The sequence below is a fragment of the Marmota monax genome, unplaced genomic scaffold, assembly GCF_021218885.2.
Source record: "Marmota monax isolate L192 unplaced genomic scaffold, Marmota_monax_Labrador192_F-V1.1 WCK01_AAM20220418_F8-fsc01749, whole genome shotgun sequence".
NCBI classification, from domain to species: domain Eukaryota; kingdom Metazoa; phylum Chordata; class Mammalia; order Rodentia; family Sciuridae; genus Marmota; species Marmota monax.
Genome location: NW_026694679.1, coordinates 18,453 through 29,858, shown reverse-complemented (window position 1 = coordinate 29,858; position 11,406 = coordinate 18,453). Strand labels below are relative to the sequence as shown.

At 49.7% G+C, this 11,406-nt stretch overlaps 1 pseudogene; it reads left to right on the top strand.

The window, feature by feature from the left end:
• Positions 1-304: 304 nt before the first annotated feature.
• On the top strand, positions 305-1,091 carry LOC124078532 (Golgi apparatus membrane protein TVP23 homolog B-like; annotated as a pseudogene).
• The last annotated feature ends 10,315 nt before the right edge of the window (positions 1,092-11,406 follow it).

The window sequence follows — 11,406 nt, the reverse complement described above, 5'->3', positions numbered from 1 at the left end:
AGCCAGGTGCACAGGGGTGGTTGTGTTGTGTCCCCTCTGGCTGTCCTTCTTGAGGAAGAGCTGAATGGGCGGGAAGGATGGAGGACCAAGGGTAGTTGTCACGGAGGTGATCTGGGTGCTCTGAGGCCCTCATAGGAGGAGTGACCCAAGAATCCCGGAGCTTGGGAAGCTTGGGGGTGTGGAGAGGAGAAGCCCATCCTCAACCAATGCCCAGCGCTTGGCGGATCCGATGTTGGGCTGCAGAAATGCTCTGTGTGGTGGGTGGGGTGCGGGTGGTCTTTTTCCTCGGCCCATCTTGCACATCATGCACGTGAGGAAGTGAAAGGGGTGCGGCCTCCGGGCAACTCTTCAGCTCCCTTGTGACCTGCCCTGTAGGGGTACCCTGCAATCATGTAGGAATAGGAGACGCTGGCAGAGCCTTGCACTCAAGACAGCAATGATGACACTGAAGATGTTTCATTGTTTGATGCAGAAGAAGATAAAACTAATAGACCAAGAAAATCTAAAATCCGACATCCAGTGGCATCATTTTTCCATTTGTTCTTCTGAGTCTGTGCCATTATAGTCTATCTTCTCTGTGAATTGCTCAGCAGCAGCTTTATTGCTTGTATGGTGACAATTATCTTGTTGTTGTCACGTGACTTTTGGGCAGTGAAGAATGTCACAGGTAGAGACTGATGGTAGGCCTTGGGTGATGGAATCATATTGATGAGGATGGAAAGAGTCATTGGGTGTTTGAGTCCAGGAAGGCATCTCCTCAGGAGAATAAAACTGTTTCAGAAGTTGAATCAAGAATCTTTTGGTTAGGACTAATTGCCTGTCCAGTGCTGTGGGTGATATTTGCCTTTAGTGCTCTCTTCTCCCTCAGAGTAAAATGGTTGGCATGGTTATCATGGGTGTGGTGCTACAGGGTGCCAACCTGTATGGTTACATTAGGTGCAAGTGGGCAGCCGGAAGAATTTAACCAGCATGGCTACCTGGTATCTTGGAATGCAGTTTTTAAGACAAAACACCAGAAATGAACAGACTTCTTGAATAGAGAGAAAATTATGTTTTCTGTGATATTGGGGAATGGCTGAAGAGATTCTTGATTATGAATTGTTTAGAGCTCAGTCCAGTTGCAAAAAGGAGCATTGATTTTTGTTTGTTTGTTTTGTTTTCACTTGCAAAGTTACTATAAAAACTGTTTTCTTTTTTAAAACAAAGTTTTAATTTTCTTTTTCTAATAGTTGAGGCTAGGAAGTATGATATCATTAAGAATATTGTCAGAATTTATTTTATGGTGTACATATGTATGCATATAGTAATGTATCCGTATATCCCAAATTAATGTGTTATTTTACATATGTTACAGAGATATTTGCATTTTGATCCATAGAATATAGGAAAGTTCTTAATCTATCTCAAAGGTATGTGTGTTTACATACTATTTCTATAGGTTATTTTCAGAAATAAGTTGATTTCATGATTAAGAGTAAACACTTGGTTTGTGTATGAGTTAAAAAGAAAAAAATTGTTAATTTAAAATATATACTTCATGTTGAAATTGCTTACCTTAGACATGCACAAGTGAAAAACAAATTCAGGCTGGTAGTGTTAAATAGTTTCTAAAATTTTCTTTTATTTTTATACTTAAGGCCTAAATAATAAATGGAATCTTTATAGTTTATGTTTAAGGGATACCCAGGGATTGCTGCTGTTCTATTTATTTCATAGAAAGGATAGTCATATTTTATTTTGGAACTTCCTGGAAACTCTTCAGTGGTCTCTGGACTAATAAAACCTTTTAGTACTAAATGAATATTATTCTTATGTCATAGTAAAAATAATCATTTAAATACTTGGCATAATAAATGCCTAAAGACATTTTATGAATCTATTTTTTCTTGCTATAATGGGGATATTGTAAATCATACATTTGTATTAATAATTTTTCTTAAACAAGGCAATATATTTAACTGTAAACTAAACCAATCTACAAATTATTGTAGGCAGTTGTAAATTCTCTTGAGATACTGGAAACTTTGTTGGAGTCTTTTAATCAGCAGATTATGTTGTGAATGTATTTGTACATTGTTAAAATATGTTTAAAGATGTTTTGTTTTAGTTGAATAAATGTGTATTGGAATGAAAAAAAAGAAATTAGAAACATGATAATGACATAAAAATTCTCTAGGCCATACTAGGCACTTTGAACTGTAATCACAGCTATTTTGGAGACTGAAGCAGGAGGATCACAAAGTTTGAAGCCAGCCTCAATACCTCAGGAACTTAGCAAAATCCCGTCTCAACATAATATTTTAAAAGGGCTGAAATTCATTGCTTGCCTAACATAGTCAAGGTTATGAGCTTAATTCTCATCACCATAAATAAATTTAAAAGAATAACTCCAAACCAAGCATATAATATGAGACAACTGGGGCATTTATAGAAGAGGGTGGAAACCATTATGTTGAACACCCCAAAATAATTCAACTATATTTAATTATTTTTCAGCTCATGATATTAACATGTCTAATCTCCACTATATTACTTCATTAAAATGTGGTAAAAAGTGTATGTACTTTTTTAATGATTTCAAAATAAGAGTTATACTCAACTCTATTCTAAAAACTACCTTTGAAGCACATAGAGCACCAGCATTTATATAAAATGAAATCAGGCCATTTCCTACACAAAGTAATATTTAGTAAGTACTAATATATACACACATTATTTCAAAAGAAATTAAAATTGATGAAATCAAAAGGTCACTGGTATGCTTTTAAATGATATTTTGAATATATGAGAAACACTTAATAGAGTTCTCCAAAAAGAACTTCTGACAATATATAAAGCATGCTTATTAGAAGGTCAATTCCCTTGCTTGCAAGGAGTAAGAGAAACTAACTACTTGATGAATGTAAGACTTTAATAAGATATTCGAATATGCTTTCTAAATTTGAAAAAGTAGAAAATGTCTGTTTAAAAAAGTCTATTTTTGGTAAATGTATCTGTTTTTTTAAAAGAATCTATTGATTTTTCTCTTACACACTGTAATTATTTCAGTGGTTTTAAGCTGGAATATCATGTAATATCAATAGCTGGAATTTTAAAATATCACCATCCTCTTTCTTTCTATAAAATTGATTAGCAAATTTTGCTTAGAATAATTTCAACTCAATTTGGAAAAGATCTGTGTGTGTGTGTGTGTGTGTGTGTGTGTGTAAATACATAATATTTTGAACAATTCCCCTGACACTTGGGTCCTGTCAAAGACATATTGTCTGTGTGTGGTGCTGGAATGGAACCCAGGGACTCTCACATGTTAAGCAAGTTCTCTGCCACCAAGTTACACACACTGTCCCAAAGACCTTAATAAGAAAAAGATAATTAAAACTTTTTGAGATAATGAGAACTGTCAAACAAGATAATTCAATCAAAACAAGGTAAACTAAAAAGTATATTTAAAAATATTGTTGATAAAATTAGCAGAAGTTCAAAGTTAGAGAAGAAATTAAAAATCAAACTGCAGAAACCTACTACATAAAATTGGAAACCTAGAGGGAATGGGTAATTTCCTAGTAAAAAAACACATTAATAAAAGATTAAAATAAGAAAACTATGAATGATCAATCAGCTTAAAAAGTTTAAAATGATGCTTACAGATCTCCCATTGGGACAAAAACCAGGAACATAGGGGTCCACGGTTGAGTGTTAACTGACTTTTAACAAATTCTGGATTTACTTAAAATGTTCATGATCTAGGAGGAAAGAATGAAATCATTACTTAAAATAAATACTTCAATTAATTAAAATTAATTTCCTCAATTAACTTTGTGGTGTAATACCAAAGCATTATATAGTCAAGATATTTCAGCAGATGTAGAATGTCAACACAGTATTTAGCATACCATTACAAATACACTGCCAAATAAACTGACTTGCTCAACCAAAGACAAAACGTATTCTCAATCAAAATTTTGATTAATTTAGTTCCATAAAATCCATGAACTATTTTTTCACAAATTCTGGCTTATTAGAAATAACATATTTAAACTTAAATAACCTTGTGGGTTTCATACGTCTACTTTTCCATTTTTAAATATTTTTCCTGCTTTAACACAGTAAAAATAAGCAGTTAGAACAATTCCTCCTCCCTCTGTGCCAGAAATCATCCAAGTAGCTGTGTTTTGATGACAAGTAATCAGAGCCTCTTGAAGGGATGTTTCCCCAAAGTAAACCTTGCTGAAATAATGAAGGAGAGCAAGGCTCCCTCCTCAGCTCTCAAATGGGCGCAGGGACTGAATCTGATTTCTCTTCACACTTCCCACCTTTTCCTCACCTGCCGCCTATTTATCCAGAAGTTTCTGGAAGATCTCTCTGAGGCTGCTCTGGGCATGCCTATAGACATGACCCACAGAATCCTCAAGCCAGGATCTCTCTAAGGCTAGTCTGAGAAAAGTGTCCCTGTACAAATGACTCAGTGTCCCCAAGCAAGGCATCCCTCCGAGGTTGCTCTGAGGAGAAGGGAGCTCTGGATGACCCTACACACATGACCCACAGTGTCTCCAAGACAGGCATCTGCCTGAGGATGGTCTGAAAAGAATGGAGCTCTAGGTGTCCCTATAGCCTTGACCCACAGCTGGTCTTAGAACGGAGTTATAGCCTTGATCCACAGTGTCCCCAAGCTGTGAGTCTCCCTGAGGCTAAAGAGAAGGGACCCTAAAGTCCCTGTAGATACAACACAAAGTGTCCCCAAGCTGGGAGTATTCCTGAGTCTGCTCTAAGAGGAAGCTCCAAGTCCCCATACACATGAACCACATTGTCCCCAAGGTGGGAGTATGCTTGAGTCTGCTGAGAAGAAGGCAAATCTCTGTCCCATACATATGACCCACCAGGGTACCCAAGTTAGGAGTTACCTCTTCAGACCGGAGGCGCTCAGAGAACCTAGGGTGCCAAGCTGGTGGAGTATTGCTTCAGACAGGAGGCATATGGAGGACCCAGGGTCCCCAAGCTGGGAATACAGCCTCAGCCCCGAGGTACATGGCATATTAAGGTCCCTGGGCTGGGATTATCTCCTCAGATCCCAGGCACACTGAGGACCCAGCGTATCTAAGCTGGGAATATCTCCTCAGATCCAAGATGCACAGAGGACCCAGGGTCCCTGAGCTGGGAGGACCTCCTCAGACCCAAGGCACACGGAGGACCCAGGGTCCCCGAGCTGGGAGGACCTCCTCAGACCCGAGGCACACGGAGGACCCAGGGTCCCTGAGCTGGGAGGATCTCCTCAGACCCCAGGCACACGGAGGACCCAGCGTCCCTGAGCTGGGAGGACCTTCTCAGACCCAAGGCACACGGAGGACCCTGGGTCCCCGAGCTGGGAGGACCTCCTGAGATCCCAGGCACACGGAGGACCCAGGGTCCCCAAGCTGTGACAACCTCCTCAGACCCGAGGCACACAGAGGACCCTGGGTCCCCGAGCTGGGAAGACCTCCTCAGACCCGAGGCACACGGAGGACCCAGGGTCCCTGAGCTGGGCGTATCTCCTCAGACCCCAGGCACACGGAGGACCCAGGGTCCCTGAGCTGGGAGGACCTCCTCAGACCCGAGGCACACGGAGGACCCAGGGTCCCCAAGCTGTGACGACCTCCTCAGACCCGAGGCACACGGAGGACCCAGGGTCCCCTAGCTGGGGGATGTCCTCAGACCTGACGCACACCCAGGACCCAGTGTCCCCAAGCTGGGATTATCTCCTCAGACCCCAGGCACACGGAGGACCCAGCGTCCCCGACCTGGGGGATCTCCTCAGACCCGAGGCACACGGAGGACCCAGCATCCCTGAGCTGTGACGACCTCCTCAGACCCCAGGCACACAGAGGACCCAGCGTCCCTGAGCTGGGAGTATCTCCTCAGACCCCAGGCACACAGAGGACCCAGCGTCCACGAGCTGGGAGGACCTCCTCAGACCCCAGGCACACGGAGGACCCAGGGTCCCCAAGCTGTGACAACCTCCTCAGACCCGAGGCACACGGAGGACCCAGGGTCCCTGAGCTGGGGGATCTCCTCAGACCTGACACACACCCAGGACCCAGCGTCCCCGAGCTGGGAGGGCCTCCTCAGACCCCAGGCACACGGAGGACCCAGCGTCCCCGAGCTGGGAGGGCCTCCGCAGACCCCAGGCACACGGAGGACGCAGCGTCCCCGAGCTGGGAGGGCCTCCTCAGACCCCAGGCACACGGAGGACCCAGCGTCCCCGAGCTGGGAGGGCCTCCTCAGACCCCAGGCACACGGAAGACCCAGGGTCCCCGAGCTGGGAGGGCCTCCTCAGACCCCAGGCACACCGAGGACCCAGCGTCCCCGAGCTGGGAGGGCCTCCTCAGACCCCAGGCACACAGAGGACCCAGCGTCCCCGAGCTGGGAGTATCTCCTCAGACCCCAGGCACACGGAGGACCCAGCGTCCCCGAGCTGGGAGGGCCTCCTCAGACCCCAGGCACACGGAGGACCCAGCGTCCCCGAGCTGGGAAGACCTCCTCAGACCCCAGGCACACGGAGGACCCAGGGTCCCCAAGCTGTGACAACCTCCTCAGACCCGAGGCACACGGAGGACCCAGGGTCCCTGAGCTGGGGGATCTCCTCAGACCTGACGCACACCCAGGACCCAGCGTCCCCGAGCTGGGAGGACCTCCTCAGACCCCAGGCACACGGAGGACCCAGCGTCCCCGACCTGGGGGATCTCCTCAGACCCCAGGCACACGGAGGACCCAGCGTCCCCGAGCTGGGAGTATCTCCTCAGACCCCAGGCACACAGAGGACCCAGCGTCCCCGAGCTGGGAGGGCCTCCTCAGACCCCAGGCACATGGAGGACCCAGGGTCCCCGAGCTGGGAAGACCTCCTCAGACCCCAGGCACACGGAGGACCCAGCGTCCCCGAGCTGGGAGGGCCTCCTCAGACCCCAGGCACACGGAGGACCCAGCGTCCCCGAGCTGGGAGTATCTCCTCAGACCCCAGGCACACAGAGGACCCAGCGTCCCCGAGCTGGGAGTATCTCCTCAGACCCCAGGCACACGGAGGACCCAGCGTCCCCGAGCTGGGAGGGCCTCCTCAGACCCCAGGCACACGGAGGACCCAGCGTCCCCGAGCTGGGAAGACCTCCTCAGACCCCAGGCACACGGAGGACCCAGCGTCCCCGAGCTGGGAGGGCCTCCTCAGACCCCAGGCACACGGAGGACCCAGCGTCCCCGAGCTGGGAGGGCCTCCTCAGACCCCAGGCACACGGAGGACCCAGCGTCCCCGAGCTGGGAAGACCTCCTCAGACCCCAGGCACACGGAAGACCCAGGGTCCCCGAGCTGGGAGGGCCTCCTCAGACCCCAGGCACACGGAGGACCCAGCGTCCCCGAGCTGGGAGGGCCTCCTCAGACCCCAGGCACACGGAGGACCCAGCGTCCCCGAGCTGGGAAGACCTCCTCAGACCCCAGGCACACGGAAGACCCAGGGTCCCCGAGCTGGGAGGGCCTCCTCAGACCCCAGGCACACGGAGGACCCAGCGTCCCCGAGCTGGGAGGGCCTCCTCAGACCCCAGGCACACGGAGGACCCAGCGTCCCCGAGCTGGGAGGGCCTCCTCAGACCCCAGGCACACGGAGGACCCAGCGTCCCCGAGCTGGGAAGACCTCCTCAGACCCCAGGCACACGGAAGACCCAGGGTCCCCGAGCTGGGAGGGCCTCCTCAGACCCCAGGCACACGGAGGACCCAGCGTCCCCGAGCTGGGAGGGCCTCCTCAGACCCCAGGCACACGGAGGACCCAGCGTCCCCGAGCTGGGAGTATCTCCTCAGACCCCAGGCACACGGAGGACCCAGCATCCCCGAGCTGGGAGGGCCTCCTCAGACCCCAGGCACACGGAGGACCCAGCGTCCCCGAGCTGGGAAGACCTCCTCAGACCCCAGGCACACGGAGGACCCAGCGTCCCCGAGCTGGGAGGACCTTCTCAGACCCCAGGCACACGGAGGACCCAGGGTCCCTGAGCTGGGAGGATCTCCTCAGACCCCAGGCACACGGAGGACCCAGGGTCCCTGAGCTGGGACGACCTCCTCAGACCCGAGGCACACGGAGGACCCAGGGTCCCTGAGCTGGGGGACCTCCTCAGACCCGAGGCACACGGAGGACCCAGGGTCCCTGAGCTGGGGGATCTCCTCAGACCTGACGCACACGGAGGACCCAGCGGCCTCGAGCTGGTTGAACCTCCTCAGACCTGACACACACGGAGGACCCAGCGGCCTCGAGCTAGGAGGGCCTCCTCAGAGCCGAAGCAGGTCTGAGGAGGAGCTCCACATCCCCACACACGTGACCCATAGTACCCTCAAGCTGCGTGTATCCCGGAGGCCGGTCTGCAGCTCCCTGGTGGTTGACCCACCACGCTCGCGGTTTTTCCTGAGACAAGAGCTCTAGTCCTCACCCTGAAGAAGGGAGGACAAAGATGGAACGTGAGCCACTGTCCCCTGCTGACCCCGCCCAGTGTGAGACTCTGCTCATACACAGAAGCACCACTCCTGATGGCCACGCCCAGTGCAGGCCTCTGCTCATGCGCAGAGGCACCACTCCTGATGGCCACGCCCAGTGCCAGACTCTGCTCATACACACAAGCACCACTCCCTGATGGCCCCGCCCAGTGCCAGACTGCTCATGCGCACAGGCACCACTCCCTGATGGCCACGCCTAGTGCAGGCTTCTGCTAACCTGCAGTGGTAGTAGGGTGGCTAGTCTTTCTTATTTCTCTCAGCGCCTTTCTGTAGCCTCAGCTATTACTGAATAGGATCTGTTCCCACTTCTTTAACTAAGTCTGGCTGTGTTTATTTGTGCCATCACCAGAAGTGGAATCTCAGGAGAAGAGAAAAGGGAGGCCAAGACACTGAGACCCTGAGACCCGGGTCCCTGGACTCAACCAGGCCACGCACTGCTGTAGCCAGGGGCCAGGCAGGCAGAGGCACAGACATGAGCACCTGCAGGGAGACCCTGGACACTTCACTCTTGTGCCCAAGGGCAGAAGGCCAAAAGCAGGTCAACACAGAGGCCTCTGCGAAGTGTAGACAAGTGACTGAGTGACTGAGTGATGTAGCCAAGGAAGGACTGCCGAATTTTAACATCATGGGTTTTAAGAAAAGCAGTTAAATCCCAGCCCATGTTGAGTGCTTTCAAGGTTGTGAGACCCTGAGCTCACACGACCCCCCAGCAGCCTCTGGGAGCTGCAGGGTGCACCTCTTGCCCTGGGGCATTCTAGATTGAATTATCTTTCCTTGTTTCACAGCTCTCACCATGAATGCCTCTGGGAGTTGCACAGTTATTCCCAGAGATTCTTGACAGTCTAATTTGGTGTTCTGCCCACACAGCCCTCACCATGCAGGATCATCAGAGCTGTGTGCCACATGCTATCCCAAGTGCCCTGGAGGACCCTGGCAGTGGAGACTGGTGTTCTGCCCATGTAGCCCTCACTCCAGAAGCCTATGGGGAACTGCAAGTAGCAGAATTACCCTCATATCCCATGCAGCCTTCACTACAGAGGCATCTGGGGGCTTCAGAACACCCAGGATCATGGACATTGTAGCCTGGTGCTGGGTTGGTGCAGCCCACACTATAGTTGCTTTTCACAGCTCTGAGGCCCCAGGAATTCTGGGTATTGTAGTCCACTTTGCTCAAGCATTCCTGACCTCAGAGGTCTAGAGCTGCAGGCTAGTGATTATTCTGGGCAGTGCAGTCCATCCTACCTAAGTGGACCTCACCATCAAGGCTCCCAGTATCAGCACACCACAAGCCTGCCTGGACACCCCTGAGGAGTCTGGGTGGTGCAATACAAATCTTGCCCATGCAGTCCTCAAGAGGTAGGTGTCTGGGAGCTGCAGGCCCTGGGGGATTCTGGTAGTGTATTCTTGCCTTCAGCCCGCACAGCTCTCACTGTGGAGGCCTCCGAGTGTCAGGCCACACAGGCACCTGGACATCTGCAAGAATTCTGAGTAGTGTAGTTCAGTTCTCTACCCCGCAGCCCTCACCACAGAGTATTTTGGGGGCTGCAATTTCCTGAGGATCCTGGGTAATGTAAGTCAGTGTTTTGCCTGCGTGCCTCCTGTGAGGGCCAGGATAAATGCAGGCCACATGCTTGCCTTGGTAATGCAGACCTCACTGTGGAGGGTTCTTGGACTGTAGGCTTCACAGTCATCAGGGTATCCCCAGGAATCATGGATAGTGTAATCTGACCTTTAGCATGAAAAGCCTTTGCTGTGGAGGCCTCTAGGAGTTGCAGGCCACATGCTCACCCAGGCAACATGTCCCCTAAATGATTGTCAGTAGTATAGTTAAGTTCTGTTTCCTACAATTCTCATCACAGAGGATCCTGGGAGCTGCTGGAACTAAGATTTGTGGGTAACATAGTCCCGTATTTTGCCCATTCACCACAGAGGGTTCTGGGAGCTATAGCCCCTGAGGATTGTAGGTAATGTAGGCTAATGATTTGATCACCACAGAGGAAGGTACAGCTCATGAGGATTCTGGATAATGTAGTCTAGTGTTTGCCTGCACAGCCCTACTGGGAGGACCACAAGAACTGCACACCCATGCTTTCCCTGGTACCCTGGAAATTCTAGGTACTATAGCTCTCATCACAGAAACTTCTGTGAGTTATAGGCAGTGAAGACATACCCTGCATTGAGCCTGGTGTTCTACCTTTGCAGCCCTCAACCCAGAAGCTCCTGGGAACAGCAGGCACCCAAGGGATATGAGAAGCACAATTTGTCATTCTGCCCACACAGACCTCACTGCAGAGGTCTCTGCAAGCTGCAGGTCCCTTAGGGCTCTGGTCATGCAGTCTGTCATTTGGTCCATGCTGCCCTCAATGCAGAGGGCTGTAGGAACTGCAGGTCCTGAAGGATTCTGGGTAGCACAGGCCATCATAACCTTTGCAGCTCTTGCCCCAGAGCCTCCTGGGAGCTGCTGGCCACATTCTCACTAGCCACTCCTGAGGACTCTGGGCAGTGTAGTAACCAATAAGTGTTTTCTTTCCTACATTGTATCTGACATAAAAGGGCCACACTGCCATTTAAAAACCTGGCTTATATCTGTTTTAACTATGTCTGTTTCTGATTATTAACAGTGTTTCCTAAATGTTTAAGAGATTGAAAGCTATCCTTTCACTTTTGCTAGTCCCGATAACATGCAAACCCGTGATTATAATTTTTATACACTATGGATTCTAAATTTTACTTTAAAAGTTAAACAGTTAATTGTGACACTAACCAATACTAGCTTTTTCATATTTTGGATATATTCATGTTCTTACAGAATACAGGCCTTTTAAAATGTAAGACTTGGTAGAGCCCTTTACCAAGATGATGTTCTCTAAACTAAAACTGTCTGTAGCAATAGTCTGTTTCAGGTT